This window comes from Dermacentor andersoni, chromosome 3 (assembly GCF_023375885.2).
Source record: "Dermacentor andersoni chromosome 3, qqDerAnde1_hic_scaffold, whole genome shotgun sequence".
Lineage (NCBI taxonomy): Eukaryota > Metazoa > Arthropoda > Arachnida > Ixodida > Ixodidae > Dermacentor > Dermacentor andersoni.
The window spans coordinates 149,852,174-149,877,769 of record NC_092816.1 but is presented as its reverse complement, the minus strand read 5'-3'; the positions used below and the strand labels follow the sequence as shown (position 1 = coordinate 149,877,769).

At 47.4% G+C, this 25,596-nt stretch overlaps 1 protein-coding gene across 1 annotated transcript in view; it reads left to right on the top strand.

Moving 5' to 3' along the window:
* Nucleotides 1-25,293, top strand: part of LOC126524642 (monocarboxylate transporter 14-like) — a 344,518-nt gene extending 319,225 nt beyond the window's left edge. The window contains exons 7-8 of the transcript XR_008611037.2: nucleotides 22,670-22,765; nucleotides 25,206-25,293. The gene's annotated coding sequence lies outside the window, so the exon portion shown is untranslated. The remainder of the gene's footprint in view (nucleotides 1-22,669; nucleotides 22,766-25,205) is intronic.
* The last annotated feature ends 303 nt before the right edge of the window (nucleotides 25,294-25,596 follow it).

The window sequence follows — 25,596 nt, the reverse complement described above, 5'->3', positions numbered from 1 at the left end:
TCAGCCGCAAGCGATGACATACGCCGCTGTAGCCCGCCGTCACCTTCCCCCTCCGCGCCTACGCCACGGTCCAGTGACGACACAGTTCCGTCGTGCACCACCACCCCCGCCGCCAGACGCCAACCCGTCAGCCCACGCGGCATTCTAAGGAAGACTGACATTTGACGCGCCCCTGACCAACGTCCGCTTTGCTATCACTACGGAGAAGCCGGGCACATCTACCGCCGATGCCCATACTGGGAGATGGGACTCCGAGGGTTCGCCGTTAACGCGCCGCGACCACAGATTGGCGAACGACCTCGCGATATCACCGACTACCTCGCCGCCACTCAGTGGAGCCATCCACGACCGTCCCGTTCGCCATCACCAGGTCGCTACCTGTCGCCGCAGCGCTGACCATACACTGGCCCAGCCCGGGGCCGCTCTGCGAGCCCATACCCGGAAAACTAAAAGCACCAACCCATGGAGGTGCGGTTGCTGTTCGTCGAACTGACGAAGATCCTCCGCCGCCGACGAAGACGACGAAGAGACAATTTCTACCACATAATACCGACACGACGAAGTCAGGAAGACAAGACTACAACGACGAAAGATGACCTGACGACGCCACATACCAGCCACAGGTCAACGCGACACAGCCGTGATCCGACGCCAAGACATAACTGTAACGCAAGGCAAAAAGCACCGACCTCGACGTACTTCTCAACGGCCATGCATTACCGCCTTAGTGGACACAGGGGCCGATTACTCCGTAATGAGTGGACACATCGCCGCCCAGTTGTAGAAAGTTAAAACTGCATGGGAAGGCCTTCAAATTTGAACCGCTGGAGGACACCTCTTACGCAGACTGGAATCTACACGGCAAGAATTACCGTTGATGACCAGACTTACCCTGCCACCTTCATTATCCTCCAACAGTGTTCACGAGACGTCATTCTGATCATGGACTTACTGAGCCAACACGGCGTAATGATAGACCGGAAGTCAAAATCGACAACGCTGTCTGAAGATCAAGCGATACCGCGGGAGAGCTCTCGTAGGCACCACGCCTTGAGTGTGCTCGAAGATCAAGTGAGCATCCCGCCACGCTCCAGAATTATTATTTCCGTCGGCACCGAAACACCCGCTGATGGAGAAGGCATCGTCGAGGTCGACCAACATCTATTGCTCGACCCTGAAATTTGCGTCGCAAGAGGGATCGTTCGACTACATGGAGGGAAAACTGAAGTGTTGCTGACGAACTTCAGCCAGGAGTTCAAGCACATCAACAAGGGCACGACGATGGCGTACATCGAGGAAATTCTGAAAACCAGTAATGCATTTGTCCTCTCGGATTCCGCCGCATCTACCCCGACGACCATGGTTCCCGAACCAGACTACGACAGTAATCCAAGTCTCCCCATGATTAAGCAAGAACAGCTCAGAAGTCTGCTCCGACGATACAAAGAGTGCTGTTCGACGTCATCGAGGATTCGACAAACACCAGTTGCACATACTCGCATAATCACCGAAGAGTGCGCTTAACCACTCCGCCAGAGCCTTACCGAGTTTCGACGCGAAAACGTCAAGGCATTAGGCAAGAAGCCGACGAAATGCTGCGCGACGACATCATCCAGCCGTCGAAAAGTCCGTGGGCATCTCCTGTAGTCCTGGCGAAGAAAAAGGACGGAACCCTACGCTACTCCGTCGATTATCGACTGAACAAGATCACGAAGAAGGACGTATACCCCCTTCCACGGATAGACGACGCATTGGATCGGCTCGGAAACGCTAAATACTTCTCGTCGATGGACCTCAAGTCTGGCTACTGGCGAATAGAAGTCGACGAGAGGGATCGCGAAAAGACCGCCTTCATCTCTCCAGACGGCCTCTACGACTTCAAGGCCATGTCATTCGGACTGTGCTCGGCGCCTGCAACATTTCAGCGCGTCATGGACGCGGTGTTAGCAGGATTGAAGTGGCAGGGGTGTCTTGTTTACTTGGATGACGTCGTTGTCTTCGCCGGAAATTTAGACGATCACCTTAGGCGGCTTGCGACAGTATTAGAAGCCATCAAGTCATCAGGTCTCACTCTGAAGCCGGAAAAGTGTCGCTTCGCTTATGATGAGCTTCTGTTCCTAGGCCACGTCATCAGCAAATATGGAGTACGCCCAGACCCGCAGAAGACAGCTGCCATCGCAAAGTTCCTGCAGTCAATCGATAAGATTCAAGATTCATTTATTTTCTCCAAGAGTAAAAGGCCAGGGACAAAAAGCTGCCTTGGAGCAGCTTGACGGGGTCCGGGGCCCATTTACAAAATGGCAGTAGTGAAGGGAAAAAAAAGTAGTCTGACATACATCATGAATCAAGGAACCATACACAATGCAGAATTGCAATTAAACTTAATTTAATACAAAGTAAAATTCAAATATACAATGCACTGACAAGCAACAAAAAGCATAATACAGTGGTATTGCAGAAGCAGAAGGATTAAAACATAATTGCAATTCAACACTACGATATAGTATATGAAGTTCAAACAATACATAGCAGTATTTCTTTTTATACAACGGCAAAAAACTATTAGCCTAATTTGGGTTTGAACCCACCGCATGCTCAAAAAATTGCTGAACAATTGTTTTTCTGTTTAGGTTCATATTTTCTGCGTACCATTTGTTTGTGTTAAAGGTGTTCAGAACAAGGAAATGCAACATTTGGTAGCCATACGTTGTGCGAAGTCGGGGTAGATGCCATTTCTCTTTGCGTCTGGTGCTTGTATGAGTGTGCGTTTGTGTCACCGTTGAGAGTTGGATTATGAACTTAGCCCGAGGTAAGCTCAAGTTATTCAAGGCGCTAAGAATGGTAAATGACACTAGATGATGAACGGGAGCTATTCCATATTTAATAAACAGTGGTCTGGTATGAGCTAGGTTATCTGAGCCAGAAACTATGCGGATAGCTTTTTTTTGCAGAACTAGTAGTTCGTTTAGATGCACGCGAGCCGCTGTTCCCCACACAAGATGACAGTAGCTTATTTGAGAATGAAATAATGAATGGTATATTAATTTTTTAACTTTCGCGGGAAACAAGTCGCGACCTCGTGAAAGAGCTCCTACAGATTTTGAGAAGCTTAAATAAAGATGACGGAAGTGATCAGCCCATTTAAGACGTTCGTCATATATTACACCAAGAGATTTATATTTACTTACGATTTCAATACCGTAGTCTCCAATAAGCAGTGGGATTGATATGGTTACTTTCCGATTTATTGAACGAAAAATCACAGCCTTTGTTTTATTATGATCAATCTTTAAGCTGATTACATGTGACCAGTTATGGAGGCTTTCCAATATGGCGTTCGCTTCAAATAGGAGTTAATTCGATGAGTTTCCGGGTAAAAATTAACTAGTGTCGTCAGCATATATTATAAATTTAGCCTTCTTGGAAATATGGACGGACTGTCCATATGCACGTCTTCTTGATATGGAATATCAAGAACACAGTGCGCAGATTCTTTGCTATGTGTGCCTACTATAAGCGCTTTGTCAAGGAGTTTTCACGCATCGCGGAGCCGCTAACACATCTAACCAAATGTGATGTCGAGTTCAAGTGGGAAACGCCGCAGGCCGATGCATTTCATGAACTCAAACGAGGCATGCAGTCGCCGCCGGTACTTGCACACTTTGACGACGACGCCGATACCGAAATCCACAGTGACGCCAGTAGCCTAGGCCTCGGTGCCGTCCTAGTCCAGAGGAAAGACGGAGTTGAACGGGTGATATCTTATTCTAGCCTGTCGCTGTGAAAAGCGGAAGGCAATTATTCAACGACTGAAAAAGAATGCCTCGCCATCATTTGGGCTACAGCGAAATTCCGCCCTTAACTCTATGGCAGGCCATTAAAAGTCGTCAGCAACCATCATGCGTTGTGTTGGCTAGCCAACTTAAAGGACCCTTCAGGACGGCCGGCGCGGTGGAGCCTCAGACTGCAAGAATATGACGTCACGGTAATAGACAAGTCCGGAAGAAAACACTCTGACGCCGACTGCCTATCACGCGCCCCCATCGACCCCCCGCCGCCAGACGACCAGGGGGATGACGCCTTCCCCTGAATAATAAGCGCGGAAGACTTCACTAAACAGCAACGAGCAGAGCCGGAGCTAAAAGGCCTTGTCGAATATTTGGAAGGGAACACCTACGTTGTCCCTAGGGCATTTGAGCGCGGGTTGTCTTCGTTCACGCTACAAAACAACCTGCTCGTGAAGAAGAACTTCTGACCAGTCCGCGCCAGCTACCTTCTTGTACCGTCAGCGCTGCGTCCAGAAGTACTGCACGCCCTACACGACGATCCAACCGCTGGGCACCTCGGATTCTCACGGAAGAGGTCGATGATACAGGAAAGGTATTACTGGCCGTGTCTGACCGCCGACGTGGCCCGTTACGTCAAGACATGCCGAGACTGTCAGCGACGCAAGACACCACCGACAAGGCCAGCAGGATTAATACAGCCGATCGAACCTCCTCGCCGACCATTCCACCAGATATGGATGGATTTGTTGGGGCCGTTTCCGACGTCAACATCCGGGAATAAGTGGAAATATCGTGGCGACGGACTATCTTACCCGCTTCGCTGAAACGAAAGCTCTACCAAAAGGCAGAGCAGCCGAAGTGGCGAAATATTTCGTCGAGAACATCCTGCTGCGACATGGTGCCCCAGAAATCCTCATCACCGACAGAGGAGCGGCCTTTACAGCAGAGCTCACCGAAGCCATTCTGCAATACAATCAGACAAGCCACAGGAGGCCAACTGCCTACCATCCGCAAACGAATGGTCTCACGGAGCGCCTGAACAAGACCCTCGCCGACATGCTAGCAATGTACGTCGACGTCGAGCACAAGACGTGGGACGCGGTCTTGCCCGATGTAACCATCGCTTACAAAATGGCGGTGCAAGCAACAACACCGATCACGCCGTTCAAGTTGGTTTACGGCAGGAACCCGACGACGCTTGACGCCATGCTGCCGCACGTCACTCACGAAGACAATGTTGACGTCGCTACCTATCTCCAGCGCGCCGAAGAAGCCCGACAGCTCGCCCGCCTACGGATCAAGAACCAGCAGCGTACCGACAGCGGACACTACAACCTCCGACGACGCTATGTCGAGTACCAGCCCGGTGACCGTGTTTGGGTTTGGACCCCTATACGGCGACGAGGACTCAGTGAGAAACTATTGCGACGCTATTTCGAACCCTACAAGGTCATCCGACGTATTGGCGCACTAGACTATGAGGTCATGCCCGACGGCATTCTGCATTCACAACGGCACCGCGCACGATCTGAAGTGGTTCACGTGGTGCGTCTTAAGCCCTTCTACGCACGTTCACGAACTTCCTTAGTTTGTAGTTTCTTTGCTACGGTTGTTTTTGTTTATTACTTTCGTTTGTTTGCAGCATTGGGTCGATGCTTTTTAAGAAGGGGGTATTGACACGTGTACATCTTTATCTTTTTCGGGTGACCACGTTTCACCACTTCACAAATGTTATCACGCAGTGAAGCACGGGCCTGCATGTATAGGAAGTTTCTGGAATGTTATCGATGGTTCCATCCGCTGTCTGGCACCGAAACTTGTGCAATCTGATTGCATGTATGCGCGACGCGAATAGTGTAGAACTTGTGGAAGATACGCGGGTCCCAGCGATTAATCTGGAACATTCGACGATTGATGTATAAAAGCTGACGCGCTTGACGAGTTGATCACATTTTCGACGATCGCCGACTGCATTCGCCGCTATCGTTGCGCTATAAGTGCAGCCTGTTTTTGTGGGCACAGGTTCGCCCAATAAATTTAGTTTTGTCTTTCACAGTATTGTTATTGTGTTCTTCAACGTCATCACCACGTGACAATACTTATACGAAGCAGCAAGATGGACAAAACGGGCTTGATGGTTTACATTTATCCTAAGAAGCTTTTGAAGCAGAACAAGAGTTCGGATATATTCAAAGGTCACTAGTTTTGCGCTACAGTAGGTTTCCAGTTTTTCACTTTCATATAAGAAATTTTTATGTGCTCTGAGTGTTTGTGGCAACAAATGGGTCTTCATAACCTCTGAAGGCTGACCGACAAAGTGGTGTAAGTAAGGTATCTGTGTTCTTTTTAATAAAAATTGAAATTCTGCACGAATTATGAACAATTAATGTTGGCTGATAGGTGCCTTTATTGCAGCCTAACCTCTTAATAGAACAGCTCACTATAATAAAAGGTTTGATTAACTTGCTTGATAGTCTTTATTTCTTTATTAGGTATGTGCAAACGTATGTTTCCTGGTTGTCCACCGATCCTCCAGATTTGTTATGTGCCACTGCGAAGCACGTAAATGTTTAGATGAATTTAAAAAATTATTACAGGAGCAGAATATGCATCAGAGGTACAGAAGCCTTAACTTTGTTTGTCGTACCTGTGCGTACACCTGCAATCACAATTCTCTCTCTACAAGCATCATACATTGCCTTTGTCATTTTGACATCGCTGCGTAGACGTCTCACACTGTGCAACTACCTGATTTGGTGTTTTTGTCAGTATATCTTGTAAGGGTTTTTGTGCAATAAAAAATAAAATTGCATGAGATTAAAAGCGTAAATTTTACGGTTAATAAACATACACATTGCATGATGTTGCGCACTGAATTGGATAAAACTGAGCAAAATTGTACACCTCGGAATTATTGGCATAAAATTTTATACATACTACTGAACTGCAGTTTCGCTTTGTTGCACAATGAATCCAGGACATGGAATCCAGCACATGGCTTGAATTCGTAGGTCAACAAACTCACTCGTGAGTCCACTCACTCAGACTCACTCATACTCAAATCGATGCGTGAGTCCGAGTGAACCCGGCTCAGTACAATTTTTGTGAATCTGTTTCGGAGTTCACCCTGCTGAGTTGAATTTTAGGGGGACTGAGTACGAGTGAGACGTAACAAAAACATATTTCGTGAGTTAGTACGGCTTAGTTCTGCTTTATTTAATATGGTCTGCATCATTTATACAGAAGATCTTGCATTATGAGAACCGATACTTTAAAAGTTGGTAATTGTGTCATTTATGCCTTTTGCTACAATAAAGAGATACTTGAGTTTGCTACTGACGATTGTAACAATGCTGAGCTCTTTGCAGTCATGTAGCGTGAACATAAATCGTTTAAATCCTTGGCGCATGTTAGCTGACACGCCATCTGTGTAAATGACGGAAACAGACACAAGAACCAATAAACAAATATAACATAGCTTTGTATATGAAAAATAAAAGTGGTCTTTACAATGAACCAATATTTAACCTGGTGCAATACAGTCGCGGACAACTGAAACACTAAAGAAATGATAAAATTATGTGTTTCAAGTTTCCGAGAGAATAGTCTCATGCCTGTACTTATCTGGGCGGCAAAGATACTATAGGTCTCATACTAAGCATATAAGCTGAAATCATGTTTATATTACACATATTGCCGACAAAAACAAACCTAACAGCGCGTTTTGGTTAGCCCTAGGTTGTTGGTATTTCAATTGTTTTTGAATGTACATGTATGTCTGCATTATTTTGATATTCGATGTATCTGCTGTTACTCAACGCGTGCTAACTACAACGCAGCAAACTGTTTAGGCTCCTAACGTTGTCTAAAAGGATAAAAAGTGGCGGCGGTAAAGCACTTTGGGAAATTCCTTCAGTCAAGCTTTCGTTGGCGTTTGCGAAGAACGCGGTCCTTATTACTGAACAGTTGGATACAGAACGCAACAAGGTTGGGCGCATTTTCACCGGTAATTGAATTATGGGGTTTTACGTGCCAAAACCACGATTTGATTATGGGGTACGCCGTAGTGGGGGACTCCAAAGATTTGGACCACCTGGGGTTCTTTAAGGTGCACCTTAATTTAGGTGCACGGGTGCTTTCGCCTTCCGCCCCCTTTTAAACGCGGTCGCTGTCGCCCGCGACCTCGTGCTTAGCAGCCAAACACCATAGCCACTAAGCGAGCACGGCGGGTTAACATTTTCACCGTGAAAACGCCTCGATGGACATGTGGCGCTCGACCATGTGTAGCCTACGCGTGGTAACGACATAATGAAGACGAAGAAATGAAAACGATTGAATGACGATGAAATGACGATGGTGTCAAAGCGAGACCAGTATGACGACGAAGCAGTGATGACAACGGAATAACGAAGGAAGAGTCACAATGAGGGTGAGACCACGACGGTATGACGAGGACAGCATAGCGACAATGGGATGGTAACGGTTGATTGTCGTTGACAGTATCACGCTGACGGCGTGACAATGGGAGGATGACACTGAAATAACGATAATGAGGCGACCATGACGTGATAAATATGGAATGACAATGGCTTGATTATGATGATGGCGAAACGATATGACGATGAAATAACGAAGACACACTTATTACGACATACTGACGATAAAGGCGTGACGACGGGTGTGTATTGAGGACAAAATGACGACGTCATTACTACCACCGAATGGAGACGGTGGAACAATGACGATGTCATGAAAATGCAGTGCAAGCGGTACAACAACGACGACCGGCGTGACCACGACGGCAAGTTTGTTTCAACGCCCACGTCCTCGTCCATGTACATCACTTGCCGCCCCGGAGCGCCTCGGTTTGCAATATATACCGTGCGCGTTTTCCCACTTTCCGGTGCCGGCCAATCGTGCCAGGCACCAGCAGCTAGCAGATTCGACAAGCAGCCAGCACCTGCAAAGTGGGTGGAAGAAGCAAAGAGAGGCTCACTTTGACATGCGTGTGACATCCTTCAGAAATACAGGCATTGCCAGGACTGCTTCCCTCGCCAGACCTGAATGTTGTAAGTGAACTTAACTCACAAAAATTTCATCAGAAGCATACCACTGTGTGCGATCCTTGCGATGGAAGGAGCGTGCTTCTGAAGCTACAATGATTTTGACTTTAATTAGGGAAAGTTACAGTATTTCTTAACAAAACGTTCCATTGTTTCACTATTGCTTTCTTTTGACTGACTGACTGACTGACTGAATAAACTTTATTGAAACCAGCAAGAGATGGTGGCTGGGCCTAGGCCTCCCACGTGGGGACGTCGAGGTGTTGCCTCTTCGCCGCCTCGCAGGCCTGCTGGGTCGCCCAGAGTTGGTCGTCAAGGTTGGGGTTACGCAGGGCAGCGTGCCATCTCGACGAGAGGGTCGTGGGGTTAGTGTCGGGGTATTGGTGTGTACAGTCCCAAAGCATGTGTGGAAGTGTGGCTGGCTGTGTCTTGCAAATATGGCACGTGGGATTGGGGTAAATGTCTGGGTAGATCTTGTTATAAAGTTGTAACGAGGGGTAAGTATTGGTTTGTAGCAGGCGGCAAGTTGTAGCCTGCGTTCGGGATAGTTTGCTGCGTGGGCCGGGGAAGGTTCTTTGAGAGAAAACTTATAAATATTGCAGTGCTCAATATTTTTACAAGGCTTAACAAAGTAACGTACAACCACTTCAGCAAGTGGTCTAGTAAATGCGGCAAAAAAGCATGTGTTTCTATTCCTACACGTAACGTTTACTTTCATAAACATTTTACTGCGCCGGTTCAGATAAGGATAGCCGCGGAAACGTTTCGAATACAGTTTTTTTACTCCTATGAGTTAGCCAATACCATAAAGAAAATGCCAAGTTTATTTTTGCCAGCGTTACCTTGTTTAAGCACGAAAAAATCATGGCCGAGACAAGTCCCAAAAGCGATGCTAATGTAGTTTTAGAATTTTCCGACTTTGAAAAAGCATGATAAAATAAAATAATATTCTACGCCTTCATAATCTTGTGTATCATTCGTACAGAGCATTTAAATGAAATGAAATAGCTTCAGGTTATTGCACAAATTGGATACAAGTACAGTGAAAGTTGGATTTTGCACTAGATGCAGTAAATGACACTAGGCACATTTTAAAGCGTGTAGAACAATAAATTTCAGTCAGTATTACCTTCTGGCGTACATTATTATTGTAGAAACAAGTTCCAGTGCGCATTCTACTTCTATTCAGCAGTGCTGAATGCAGACTGAGAAATTCAACATTGAAATAAAAAGACACACAACTCTAAGATTTCGCCGTTATGGCGAGAGAAGTAAAAACTAACACTCATCCCAAATTATGCGAGTACTTCTCCTTGTTGATCTCCTGTCTTCGGTGTCCCGTTTAGTACTTGGCAAGCACTAAACCAGAAAATTTTTTTATTGCACTTAAGCTGCGGGTGTGATAGATTGCCAAGGAATTTTCATGAAAACAGCCCGTGAAGCCTTGGAAAAATTTCGGGGAATTTGAAAATGTCAACATACGGATGATGTCTTGTTATATGTCATACAAGGTTTCCAGAGAATCTCTCTATTAAACATATTTTAAAACGTCTCACCTCGCAAAAGATTGAGATAAATTGGTCCCATTTATGGAAAAAAGAAACGAAAGTGAAGCACACTGACATGGCATTTCTTACTCATTTTTTGCGTTAACTAAACGTCCTGAACCTCGAAACACTAGAAAAACTACTCATATTTGAGAGAACCTCAAATAAATTACTGTGACAGCATTAATTCGAACTATAGTTTCAGTTTTGTTTCCCAGAAGGTGCATATCTGCCGTGCCATGACACAGAAAGTGCTCGCGTGGTATTTCGGGTGGTCATGTTGTACACCTAACTTGAAACCGCGTTAGCATGCCCAAGAGGCCTCATTATCTGTAAGAAACTAAGTGACCATATTGCCACGGCCTCGACACAGCTGACAGCCACTCGGTGCGATTCGATGCCACATGCTAGGCATGTTGTGTGGCTCCGAGAAGAGGAGAACGACGAAGGTGCCAGGACAGCGACATATATAAAAAGATCTTTAGCGTCGACCGAAGTCTTTTGTTGCTTTGTCTGTGACAAACTGGTGGAGCTGCTGGGTACACGTCTATGTACTCTGACCCCCAGGAACAGAGCGCGGACAACCTACGCAAAAGCCGACGGCTTCAAAGACTGCCTCCGGAATACGGCCTCCAAGATCTGCCGAGGATGTCCACCACAACCGCAAGCCAGACACAGGAGACGTACGGTACGGGACAGCCTCCTGCGTCGCTGGTTCTCCACACCCCACGCTGGCCGCGGCCGTTCCATGGTGAGCCTTTTGAGGACGTGGAAGACTGGCTCGACGAATTCGATCGTGTGGCTGATGTCAATTATTGGGACGAGCAGAAAAAGTTAAGGAACGTGTACTTCGCCCTAGAGGACTCTGCCCGAACATGGTTCGCTAACCACGAGCCATCCATCCCCACCTGGCAAGAATTTCAAAGGCAGATACGCGATACGTACAGCAGCCCCGCAAGAAAAGAGCGAGCAGAGCAAGACCTTCAGAATAGGGTTCAAAGGCCGAACGAAAGCGTAGCCATGTTCGTAGAAGACATGTCGCGGCTTTTCAAGCGTGCTGACCCTGGCATGACAGAAGCAAAGAAAGTACGCCTACTGATGCGTGCAGTTAAAGAGCAGCTGTTTGCTGGACTGATGCGAAGGCCTCCAGCTACAGTAGCTGAGTTCGTCAGTGAGGCGACAACAATGGAGCGAGCCCTTCAACAACGCTCCTCGGTCTACGATCGCCAAATCAACCTGGGATCAGCATCTTCTGTCTCGTTACCCTATGACACCGATGCGCTTCGAGAGCTTGTGCGTAGTGTCGTGCGTGAGGAGCTCGACCGGCTACAGGGAGTGCGATTTCAACCGACCGTAACATCCCTCACAGATATCGTCCGCGAAGAAGTTCGCCAGGCAGCACAGCCATTCGTGCAAACCAGACCTGAAGCCGCCCCCGTACTGACCTATGCGCAAGCAGTGAGGCTACCTGCGCAACCCGGGAACCACCGTAACCCGCCTTCTTCTGAAGAACCGCTGTGTCACTTCCAGGGCCAAGGTTCACGTACAAATATGTACGGGTCCACGAGCTCCCAAATCAACACGCGAAAGTCAGACGTGTGGCGCACACCTGACTACCAGCCACTCTGCTTCCACTGTGGCGAAGCGGGCCACGTGTACCGTGCCTGTTACTACCGAAGAATTGGACTCCAGGGCTATCACCCCGGCGCTCGTCGCCCACGTGAGGGAGAGCGCCCGAGAGAAATCCAGCAATATCTGGCCAGTCAACCTTCGTCGCCGTACGCGCAGTTCCCACCGGTTGAACAGTCCCTGCCAACGACCCGATCTCCGTCTCCGCAGAGGCGGCAGTCACGATCACCACCTCCTCGACGATCGGCGTCACCTAGCCGCTACACTGCGTTCTCCGCTTCCGTGGGCAACCGGCCCACGAGCCCAAGTCGGGGAAACTGAGAACAGCGACCTCCGGAGGTGGGGCCGCTGTCCAACGCACTTCGAAAGATCCTCCGCTGCGACACCCCGACGACGACGACAACGACGACGACGACTGCGCACCTTCGACACCTTTCTTCGAAAACCGTGAACCTGTTTCAGCCGACATACTCGTTTCTGTAGATAACCACCCGGTAACCGCTCTTGTCGATACTGGCGCCGATTATTCTGTCATGAGCGGACAACTGGTTACGGCACTTCGCAAGGTGACGACACCGTGGCCAGGACCTAAGCTCCGTACAGCCGGCGGTCATGTTCTCACGCCGATCGGCAAATGCACTGCGAGGGTACAAATTCGCGAGGTCACATTTGTCGGTTCATTCATTATACTGAAAGAGTGCTCTAGGCAGGTCATACTCGGCATGGACTTTCTTCGGGAGTACGGCGCAATCATAAACCTTCGCGAGTTGCTTGTCACATTTTCCAGCGAACACGCAACTCATTCGGACGACTACCACCCACAGTCCACGGTGTTACGCGTTTCGGGTGGCTGTGCTACTTTACCACCCCGGAGTACTGCGTTGATCACCGTAGAAACAGACGATGATCCTCCCCATCTCGGAATCGCTGAAGGCAATCTGTCAGTCTTGTTGGCTCGACAGGTTTGCGTAGCCCGCGGCATCTTGCAGCTGTCGTCACGGACTGCTCAGATTTTAGTGACCAATTTCAGTCGTGAATACCAGCACTTCGCCCCACGAACTGCCATCGCCTATTTGGAGCCAGTCAGTGATTTTCCCGCTTGTTTAACTGTAGGGCAAAATGATGGAGATTCTAACTGTGACGTACCAGCCAACAGCAATATTGATGTGAATTCTAAATTATCAGGTGAACAACAGGCTAGCATTCGAAGCCTTTTACAGTCTTTTGCGGACTGTTTCGCTTCAACATCGAAGGTCAACCAAACGCCTACTGCGAAACACAGAATTATTACAAATCCCAATGAAAGACCCGTGCGCCAACGTGCCTACCGTGTTTCTCGTAAAGAGCAAGACGCCATCCGAAATCAAGTCCAACAAATGCTTACCGACGATATCATACAGCCCTCCACCAGTCCATGGGCGTCACCTGTGGTTCTGGTGAAAAAGAAAGACGGCACACTGCGTTTTTGCGTTGACTATCGCAAGCTTAACAACGTTACGAAGAAGGACGTTTATCCCCTTCCCCGCATCGACGACTCTTTGGACCGCCTTCGACATGCTCGATACTTCTCATCGATGGACCTTCGCAGCGGCTACTGGCAAATAGAGGTTGATGAGCGCGACCGTGAGAAAACGGCATTTATTACGCCTGACGGACTCTACGAATTCAAGGTCCTTCCTTTCGGATTGTGCTCTGCGCCTGCTACTTTTCAGCGCATGATGGACACGGTTCTATCAGGTCTCAAGTGGCAGTCATGCCTTGTCTATTTAGATGATATCGTTGTCTTTTCGGAAACTTTTGAGCAGCACCTCCAGCGCTTACAAGCAGTTCTTGACGCAATTCGTACTGCTGGCCTGTCTTTAAAGCCTGAAAAATGCCATTTCGGGTATGACGAACTCAAATTTTTAGGCCATGTCGTCAGCTACGAGGGCATTCGACCAGACCCCGACAAAACCATTGCTGTTGCTTCGTTTCCAACACCTTCGAACAAACACGAACTCCGCCGTTTTCTAGGGCTTTGCGCTTATTATCGACGCTTCGTGGCAAACTTTTCACGGATAGCCGAACCCTTGCAGCGGCTGACTAAGGATAATGTTCCGTTTGTCTGGGAGCAGGAACAACAAGAGGCCTTCTGTGAACTCCAGAATCGTCTGCGCACACCTCCTGTTCTAGGACACTTTGACGAAGACAGTGACACCGAGTTGCACACGGATGCCAGCAACGTTGGCCTTGGTGCCGTCCTCGTACAGTGGCAAGATGGAGCCGAACGCGTCATTGCGTACGCAAGCCGCACTTTGTCTCCAGCTGAAAGTAACTATTCCACTACGGAGAAGGAATGCTTGGCCGTTGTGTGGGCAATTGCTAAGTTCCGACCATATTTGTACGGCCGATCGTTTCGAGTTTTGACAGATCACCATTCATTGTGCTGGCTAGCCAATCTGAAGGATCCATCTGGCCGTCTTGCACGCTGGAGTCTTCGCTTGCAAGAATACGATATGACGATAGTGTTCAAGTCCGGGCGTAAACACACCGACGCCGACTGCCTGTCACGTGCTCCACTTCAACCGTCACCATGCGAGTTTGATGAAGAGGACGCATTTCTGTCCATTATCTCAGTATCAGACATCAGCAAGCAACAGCGCGATGATTCAGAACTCCGGCCTCTCATCGACTACCTTGAGAACCGTCTACCGGAGCCGCCTCGTATGTTCATCCGCAAGTTATCCTCGTTTTTTCTCCGCGATGGCGTTCTCTACAAATTGGGTTTTCACTCGACCGCAACCGCCTGCCTTCTTGTAGTGCCTTCTTCACTACGTGACGACATCCTGCGGGCATCTCACGACGATCCATCTTCGGGCCACTTGGGATTCGCGCGGACGTTTTCACGCATACGCCAAAAGTACTTCTGGCCTAACCTTCGCCGTGACGTAAAGCAATACGTGAAGACATGCCGCGACTGCCAGAGACGCAAGACACCACCCGTGCGTCCCGCTGGTCTTCTCCATCCCGTGGATCCTCCGGGGATCCCTTTTCAGCAGGTTGGAATAGATTTGCTTGGCCCATTCCCCACGTCGAGGGCTGGTAACCGTTGGATTGCTGTTGCCACAGACTACCTAACACGTTACATTGAAACCCGAGCTCTCCCACGAGGCACTGCTAATGATATTGCGACCTTCTTTGTACATGGTATTGTACTCCGCCACGGTGCTCCAAGAGTGGTTATAACCGACCGGGGCACAGCATTTACAGCGCAGCTCACAGAAGATATCATGCTTCTCAGTGGTACCGTTCACCGCAAAGCCACTGCTTACCATCCCCAGACGAACGGGCTCACAGAAAGACTAAACAAAACGATCGCTGATATGATTTCCATGTATGTTGACGTCGACCACAAAAACTGGGACGACGTTCTCCCATATGTTACGTTTGCATATAATACTGCCGTTCAAGAAACTACCGGCTTCACCCCTTTTCGCTTGGTGCACGGCCGGGAAGCTGTCACAACGTTGGACGCAATGCTCTTACCCACCTACTGTTCTAATGTCAATGATGCTGCCGAATTCGCTCGATGCGCCGAAGAGGCACGCCAGCTCGCACGCATGCGTATCCGCTACCAACAACACAACGATGCCGACCGATACAATCTTCGTCACCGCGACGTCACTTATCAACCCGGTGACAAAGTATGGGTGTGGACACCGATCCGCCAGCGTGGTCGGTCGGAGAAACTTTTGCGCCGCTACTTCGGACCTTATCGGATCGTTCAACGACTCGGCGACGTCACATACGAAGTGATTCCTGAAGGAGAAGGCACCGCTCGCCGTTCCCGACGCCCAAGCCTGTCCGATGTCGTTCACGTCTCTAGATTGAAAATATACCACTCCCGCTGAACGCAAAGTCCCACACCTCTCTCACCATCTACGTCCCTCTTAACAGCATCCCCGTGGCAATCTCCAGTGCCTCAATGTTCCGCATCGAGACGATGCTTCCAGGGAGGGGGGTAATGCCACGGCCTCGACACAGCTGACAGCCACTCGGTGCGATTCGATGCCACATGCTAGGCATGTTGTGTGGCTCCGAGAAGAGGAGAACGACGAAGGTGCCAGGACAGCGACATATATAAAAAGATCTTTAGCGTCGACCGAAGTCTTTTGTTGCTTTGTCTGTGACAATATCAATACACTCTATCTGCCTTCTGTTGGAGTTACGGCCCATCACCCATTCATTTACTAGTATGAGAAAGACATTAAAATGTGTATTAAGGAAAATACAATCTATGGCTTGATACTGTAAATATTCTAGTCACTTTTCTGGGCATACCACTCTGTGCTCGCATATTTAATTACCAGCCAAAAAACGCACAGAAGGTCCAACTCCGTAACCTTATTTCAGCATTTGATATAGAGATCGTTTGGGATAATTAGAATAATGTATCATATATGAACTTGTCTCAAAAGCAACATACTGTTGCCGTAGCACCAGCAGCAGTTGGGACTGTTTAATTGTTCATAACGCCATCAAATGAAACATTGCATAAGAGTACTGATTTTTATTCACAAGCAGCCATTAGTGATACTCAAACCGCATTGAGTATTTACTTAAGGGGTTTGAGTAAATATATTAAGCTGCCTAATGAACATGAGAAGAATATATAAGTGTTATTTTTGCCGCACATTGTTGCATTTACCTATCTGCAGCATACACTTGCAGCGTCTTTGGAACATATGACACGGAGATCAAGGCCGGCCTCGCGGCCTTGCTTGCCAAGGGAAAGTAGTCTGTGTATCTGTAAAATGTCTCTTTCGATCATAGCGTAAGACCTGCATTTTAAGAAAATTAATATATGGTGGAATAAAAAGACTTAATATAATATCGGTGCACGTTTCTTCTTTGTAGTGCATGATTCAGCACTAGTGGAATTGGATAATCGTTTTTCTATTAATGCAACATATGAGAGGGCAGCTGGTTCAAGAGTATTATTACGCTATTGACATTAAAGCATAAGTACAGATGAGAGGCAACACGTGAACATACGTAAAATACATTCAAAATGTTTTGCCACCATATATGTAAAAACTGTAAACTAACTTGTCGGTAGCAGACAGCTAGCAGATTTTGTTCAAGCGCATGCATTTGCAACTGTAATATTTCTTAAACGTGCTTGTGCACAAATGCTCATGCAGCCTTGCATAAAAATTCACGGCTGCGTGCATTTCAGATTTTTCGACTGCTTCCATCCGCATGCGTGATTTTCTATGTACAGTTCCCTGGGTATGGTCCCATATGCAATCTGAATGCAGTACAATTTTTGGACATTTCCAATAGACTGTTTAACAACCCCAGCGGCGAGTTTTTATATATAATTGAAACATAGTTGGCAAACTGTGGTTTATATAGCTAGTATATAGTTAATAAAGGGAAAATCAGACATCCACCCGTTCGTAGCAATTGCTACAAAGGAAACCCATATGGTTTCCTCGAAAGAAAAGCCTCAGAGTTGAAGAAAAATTCGTCCTGGTCCGGGACTTGAACCCGGGACCACCGCCTTTCTGGGGCAGCCGCTCTACCATCTGAGCTAACGAGGCGGCTAGCAGATGGCAGGGCGAAGTCGAATTTGTCGACAACACGAAGCAAAGGGACGAGTTTGACATAATAGTTCTGCGGAAACCCCCAAGGTGGAGAGAAGTAATTAATAAAGGGAAAATCAGACATCCACTCGTTCGTAGCAATTGCTACATAGGAAACCTATACAGGTTCCTCGAAAGAAAAGCCTCAGAGTTGAAGAAAAATTCGTCCTGGTCCGGGACTCGAACCCGGGACCACTGCTTTTCCGGGACAGCCGCTCTCCATCTGAGCTAACCAGGCGGCTAGCAGATGGCAGGGCGAAGTCGAATTTGTCGACAACACACGAAGCAAAGGCAATTGTTTGACGTAGTAGTTTTGCGGAAACCCGCAATTCCTATGTAGCAATTGCTACGAACGGGTGGATGTCTGATTTTCCCTTTATTCATGACTTCTCTCCACCTTGCGGGTTTCCGCAGAACTACTACGTCAAACACTTGCATTTGCTTCGTGTGTTGTCGACAAATTCGACTTCGCCCTGCCATCTGCTAGCCACCTGGTTAGCTCAGATGGTAGAGCGGCTGCCTGGGAAAGGCGGTGGTTCCGGGTACGAGTCCAGGACCAGGACAAATTTTTCTTCAACTCTGAGGCTTTTCTTTCGAGAAACCCGTATGGGTTTCCTTTGTAGCAATTGCTACGAACGGGTGGATGTCTGATTTTCCCTTTATTTATTATTGCTCTCCACCTTGCGGGTTTCCGCAGAACTACTACGTCAAGCTAGTATATAGGTGTCGATCCCGGCTATCTTAGCGAAGCTGGACAATGAAAACAAAAGATTAAAAAGAACACAGTGCAATATATACTATTATAAAAAGACCTACAAGTCAGATCTTTGACGGTTGAACACCATAAATCTTAAATCAGGATTTTACTGCGCCGCGTTTTTTCCAATATTCTTCGTTGAACAGCCTCACTCAATTTATTGTAGCTCGGACACCCTGTATCGACAATAATCGACAAATAGAGTAAGGCTAAAATCTATGGAATAGCTATCGACTTATCTGCAAGAATTGTCGACAGACAGTCTATGGATTTATGGCCTTACACTTTTTGTAAACCAGTCTATAAAATGTGTGAGTCTATAAATCACATCATAAGAAGTCAACAGACACTGACACCAAGGACAACTTAGGCGAAACTACTTGTACTTATTAATGCAATAAAGAAACGATACCCGCCGTGGTTGCTCAGTGGCTATGGTGTTGGGCTGCTGAGCACGAGGTCGCGGGATCGAATCCCGGCCACGGCGGCTGCATTTCGATGGGGGCGAAATGCGGAAACACCCGTGTACTTAGATTTAGGTGCACGTTAAAGAACCTCAGGTGGTCAAAATTTCCGGAGTCCTCCACTACAGCGTGCCTCATAATCAAAAAGTGGTTTTGGCACGTAAAACCCCATAATTCGATTCGAATAAAGAAACGATAAATTAAGGGAAATGAAAGTGGATGACAAAAACAACTTGCCGCAGGTGGGGAACGATCCCACAACCTGAACATTATGATGAATTATGACTACTGAACTTCGCACGGATCCCAGTGGCCGTGGAATAGAGGCGGTACTTGTTCAATGACGGCGTAACGCAGAGCGCGTAATTGCATACACCAGCCACGCCCTGTCACCCGCCGGGAGGAATTTTTCATTTACTGAACGTGAGTTTCTGGCGTAAGTTTGGGCAGTGGTCAAATTACGCCCCTGCTTGTACGGCAGCACATTTTCCGCGGTTACCGATCACCAGCCCTTGAGCGGGCTCTCATCACTTACATATACACTGGACGATGGGGTAGATAGGCGCAACGACTCCGGGATTATTCGTTTGCTGTTTTATACAAGTAAGACCGTTTTCACAAGGACGCCGACTGCCTCTCCCGCGATCCTGTTGACCGCCCTGAATATGATGCGCATGACACCAACTCTTGCGTTCTGGCCATTTCTGATCTGTACGGCATCCGCACTGACTAACGGCACGATGGCTGCTTACGTGTTCTCATTGATCGTCTCAATACTTGACATTTGAAGCCCACGCTGCGTATTTTCTTGCTGTGCGACGACGTTGTCTACCGTCGCAGATTACGCCCTGAGGGACCAGAATTGTTACTCGCTGTACCGCACACGCTCTTGACATCGGTTCTTGAGCAGTTGCATTATGCCTCTACTTCAGGCCACGTCGGCTGTTTGCGTACTTACGTCTGCGTACGGCCCAGCTTCTACACTCTTAGTCAAGTGCTGCATAACATTCTCCGTATAACCGTTATGTTCTTGGTTCAGCCCAGACCACCGCATATAAGCGTTCTTTCGAGCGAGCCCATGCTTGACAAAGCACTGCCGACCGGTTTCTCGCGGCTGTATGCGGTCAATGAGCAAACGCAACATTTATATGCAGCCCTGCACATTCAGCACCCAAAACGCGCGCTAAAGCGTTGACAGAGTATTACAAAGCGAAAGCTACAATGAGCAGTAAGAGAAATGCTGAGAGATAGAAAGAGAAGCGAAAGGCAAAAGGAGTGAACGAATAGACTAAGAAAAAAAAAATTACCGACGATTACGTTACTTCCTAATGCGAAATTTGAGCGCAGCAAATAAGCTGTTTCACCTTTTCGATAGATTGAGGCAAAGAAATCGAGCAACACATGTATGCGCTATCACAGAATTTTTTTTTATTTTTCACACGTATTCCTTTAACAAAGACTCCACTAACAGTTCTTGACAGTCATGAAGGAAGCTTTGTGGTCGGAGAAATAGACTGATATATGTTCGACTTGGTACACCAATGCTTGATTCTCAAAGACGAGATCTATACAAGTGCCTCGCGAGGTTGTCACAGCCGTGGGACGCGTTACGAGCGAGAGGAACGGGATGTTCTCCCGCATAAGTGTTAGGAAATTTCTGTTTGTCTTTATGTCAAGCCGCCACCGATCTGGCTCTCTGATTGCCACCGCACAGGGCGAACGGCAGCGGCAATTTCGGCTCGGGCGGTGCACATATACAGATCCGCCGCCACCGATCTGGCTCTCTGATTGCCACCGCACAGGGGTTGCATTGGAGGAGGAGCGAAGAAAGGAATTAAGTTCGAGCCGGCGCTTTGACAACCGGAGACTCGCAGGAAGAGGGGGGAGGGGGGCGGCGTGTACACCCAGCGGCAAACGATGGGGGCAGAAGCGCGCGCAGCAAGCGGACAACACGATAAAGGGAGGAGGGAAGAGATAGCAGCGACTGACTGATGCCGATAGTGAGTCAACCCCAGCTGCGGAGTTGGTTTCAGGGACAACGCCGCCGATGCCGACACAAACAATATGATACCCTCGCTTCTGCAGCGCTAAGAACCAGGTCTAGCCGTGGGAAGGTGGTCACGTATTCGTCGACGTGCCGGGGCCTACGTGAAATAACCGGCGCGTCGGCAACTGAAGAGCACCCTATCCGCCACACAAGAACAGGGGGGGGGGGGGGGACCCTTTCCTCCTCTTTCTGCATGGCGGCGACGGTGTTCTATGCAGTCACGTTATCTTGACTCTCTAGCGGCGTCAGCGGCATCCAGCGGTATCAGTCGGTCGCTGCTAGCGCTGGGGGGATGAAAGGGGGGCGGAGCTGGTTACGAGGCCGACGACAACGCCGACGACGACGCGAAACCCAGGAACGGACGCCAAAGAGCTGCGCTCTAAAAAGTCACCTCTGTGCGTTGCTTGATGGCCGATGAGGAGGAAACACAGCGCCGGCCGGAAGAAGCAAAAACATGGCGTGAGCCGGCGCACGATGCGATTGTTGTCGGTGGCAATTGTCGTATTCTATTTCCACCGGCGACGTTATGCGACTGTGCTCGTGTTGTGAAGTGATCTGGCTGCGTTGATGAACGCTCTCGGTGATCTCAGTGATGTTCAACTCCACCGGTGTTACCGGAAATTGCAGGAAGCCAGTGCAACTTCGACAACTCCTGGCAGTGAGACGCTGAATCGATGACCATCTACGATGGGTTGTCGGGTTCCGGGAGTGCGGGCTGTACAGGTGCGAACCAGTGCCGAGTCGTTAGGTAGATTTTTCTTTCCCATACGCTAAGCTTACTAAATGATTAATTTCTGCCATTGCATTAATATGAGCCAGCAGATAACGAGTGTCTGTAATTTAAACATCTGAACGTGTAGTACTAGTACGCACACGCGCATTGACGTTTTGGACGATGAACTTTATAGCTATAACTGCCGTCATAATTCCGTTACGGTTTCCTTAAATTGCAGTATTGCTGGCGATATTTTTGTTGCGTGTTCTTTCGTTCCAATTTCATAAGGGCTTGCGTTTTATACCGTCGCTAGTAATCGCGTGTGGCGTTGTAACCCCGAAATCTTCCTTTTTCTTTATTCCCTTCGTGGACTTTGCGAAATGAATTCATTGCATTTCGTAGTCTAAGTTTGCTGAACGACGGTTTTATATTGAACAATTTCCTGGTGCGTTAGGCACTTTCCTCTAAGTAATGTGCAAATTTGCGTCGGTTTCTGACTTTCCTGTGCAGTGCGTCGAATTCGCTAGAATTAAAAGCCCGATTTAGCTTGAAGCTTGTTTCAGGCAAAAATAATCGTTTTACTCCGACGACGCAGCAGCACCGAAACGTCGGTTTGCGCTAGAATCAGAACTTGCCACAACATCTCTTGGAGAGGAGCAGTACACTCGTTACTTGTAGAAAGGACGAAGTTCTATACCACTGCAAAAAAATCAACAGCGCGATATCTGACGTCGTGCCGGTACTTTCAAGTTTTATTGCAGGCTGAAAAATCGGTGGGTTTAACTATTGTGCCGTTTTATAATATCATAAAATAGAGCTGAATTGCTAAAGAACTGTGAAAGAACGAAAACATAACAAGTTGGAGATTTTGCTTTTATGTAGTGATCGCTATGTACTGTTCATTTTTGGCTGTGAGGTACCCACTAGCCCAATATCAGGCCTTAATAAGACTTTATGAGCTTTTCTTTATCAAATTATCAAATCTCCGCAATTACTTTTTATTTTCACCTAACTAATCTTTTTGCTATACAGGATTACAGCGGGAGAGGTCGACACCAATAACAATGCCACCAAAGGAAGCAGAACCCACTTCTCTCCAGTGCAACTATACAGTGAACCAGAGCACCGGTAAGCGTAAATAAGGCCCAGAATGGCTGTTCATTGTAGTGCGCAAATATTCTTGCTATGACGCGCATGAAGAAAACGCTTATATTTTGCCAGCACGAAAGAGGGTTGGGGCTCAGAAGGAGACAAGTGTTTACAGTATTGCTCACACGTTGATGACATTGAAGCACTTGTATCGTGAAAGGCTCGCCTGCCATGCGAGCGCATGCGCCGCTACCACTATGCGAACGAGCTACAGATAAAGGCTACTCGTGCTTATCATGCAGGGTACTATACATACCTACTTTGTCTTGTTCATAAACGTTCTTTCTTGCTGACATCACATCGTGTCGCATCCGATACGGCCTTTGCAGTAGCTGTGCTATCACTACAGGTAGACGCACATTCAAGAGCCCTCTCACACATTCCTGCTGATTTCACAATAGTGGGAAGCCACTGAGTCTAGACGAGTGTATACGCAAGTGTAGCTGAATGCCAGTCAGTGTAAGAGATATAAATGAGTGCCCCAGAGTGCCAGCTGACAATGTGGGCCAAATAGTTATCACTTGCAAGTATGAAGAAATATGACTGAAATAAACCATAAACCCAACACATTGTGTGGATTCCGAAGAGGACAAGTATATGTGATATGTGTTTGTTCAGAACTTGCAGAACACAATTGAGTGTATTTTGCTCACTTTAGTTGCTTGCTGATAGCATTACGTGTCTAAGTCTATTGTCATGGCTTGAATAATTTGTTTACGCTACGTATGTGCTCATTGTATTCTGATTACGTAGGTGTGGACTTTGGTGCTAATAATGCCAGTGAAATGTTAAATACAGTGCTGTAACTTGAAACGTTGGACACATTTGCATGTCATTCGCACTCTCTTAGAGGAATTCTAAGAGTTATACAAATGTGAAAGGTGATATAGAATGTTCTGCTTTCTGTAGTAAATCATCGACACCTAGATTTATAATCTTAGAATGGATAGCTGGGCAGGTTAATTGAGCATGATATGATGTCAAAAACGCAAAGACGACGATGGACAAAGAGGGAAACACACATACACACAGGGTGCCATCTTTTACTTCCAACAATGTTGAATAAGGAAAAAAATGCCACTATATTGTACAAGAATCGCTATCCAAGTTCATCTGTGCATATTCGCGTTCAGGTAATGCACTTCGTTTTGCGATAATGATACTGATGTAACACTCACGCACCTGTCATCTGTCGCACTGATCTTTTTAGTCTAAATTATGAATCTGGCCCATTTGTTATGGCTTTTGGCCACCACAGTGCAGGCGTGAAAATTTAGCTTACATTTGCAATCTCTACAATCAAGTGCGAGGTGGCCCTCTCTCTCATTTGTAACGTTGTCTTGATGTTTCCTAGGCATATCGCTAAGGCACTGCTTGCTTTTGCCCTCGCACTTTCTTCCACCCGACAAGGGAATTTCATAAACGACTCCTGCCTGACAGTCGACGAATTTATTTTCATGCTTTGTGACACAGGCCGGTGCCTTGCAAAAAGAGGATTGGTCATTCTGCAGAGCCTTGAAAGCTTGCACGGGGCAGAAAATGCAACCGTTATGCTAGCTCGCATGGCAATCTTCTTCAAATTAGGCGAGACGCTGTATATGTAAGGTATGATGGCAATTTTTCTCCTTCGCGAGGTCGCTCCTGGGCCATTTGGCGGTTTCGCAACTTACTCAGGATCTCTTTTCTGCTACGGAAACTAGCACAAGTTGTGAGTAACCTGCCTTACTTAGTCGTTCAATATGCTTAAGAAAACTCCCCGGCTCGATACGGACAGGACTTCTTGAAAACGTCCAGCAAGCACATGTTAGCAATGTTGCCTTTCACTAGCTGGACTAGATTGGCTAGACTAGCTTGACTAGTTTGTCCGTCGTTGTCTTCGTGTCTTTCACATCAGACCAGTTTTATAATGCTGACACATGCTTTTGGAGGAAGGAGGAATAAAGATAGAAAGACAGGAAGGTTAGCGAGTGCAAATACAAGTGACTTACTCTGTGCTTGGGAAAGGGTACGAAGGGAATGAAAGGAAGCAGGAGCGCCGAAATTTAAAATAAAAAGGAGAAGAATGTGTGCACATCAATGATATGCAGTGCACTACAGCAACAGCCCGCAGGCTAAGTAGCAAGGCAACGCAAGGGTGTAGAGCGAAGTCTGGACACTGGTTCTCACCCCCAAGAAGGCGCAAATATGTGCAGTTGAGTTTGGTTTTCTAGCCGCCACATAATGACGGCAGTCACATAAGAGATCTGGGATCATTATCTCGAAGCCTCAGACGTTTACGGCTAACATTGACACCTCTTTTGTGCAAGATCACTACTTTATTGGCCTTGAACAACTATTGGGCAAAACATAGCCCTAACAGGGCCATGGTGAAACAGTTTCTGGGATTGTCCAACATTGAGTGGATTTTTTTTCCTTCCAGGTACAACTATCGCCTAGAGGTCCAGGAGTCATACAGACAAATAACTCTGAACATATACGAAGGTTATCTTATGTGTTTGTGATGACAGAGCAATTATGTCAGAATGAAACACATATTTGAAAAGGCTTTTTTTTTCTCATATTGACAATGTGTGAATAAAAAACTTCACTTGCATCTCTCTGCATTCGCCCAAACACATAACTGTATACGGAGTGTACTCTGCAGGATAAAATATTTTTATGTTGCTTCGCTCCCAGAAAAGTTCTTAAATTCCTATACCTACGTTTTCCAGCAGCCCTTTCATTCTTTCTTTTTTCATGCCAGTCATGGATAGCTAACTTTTCATTAGCTGCCAGCACTTCGCTGTCTAAGTTCCTCAGATAAAATATCT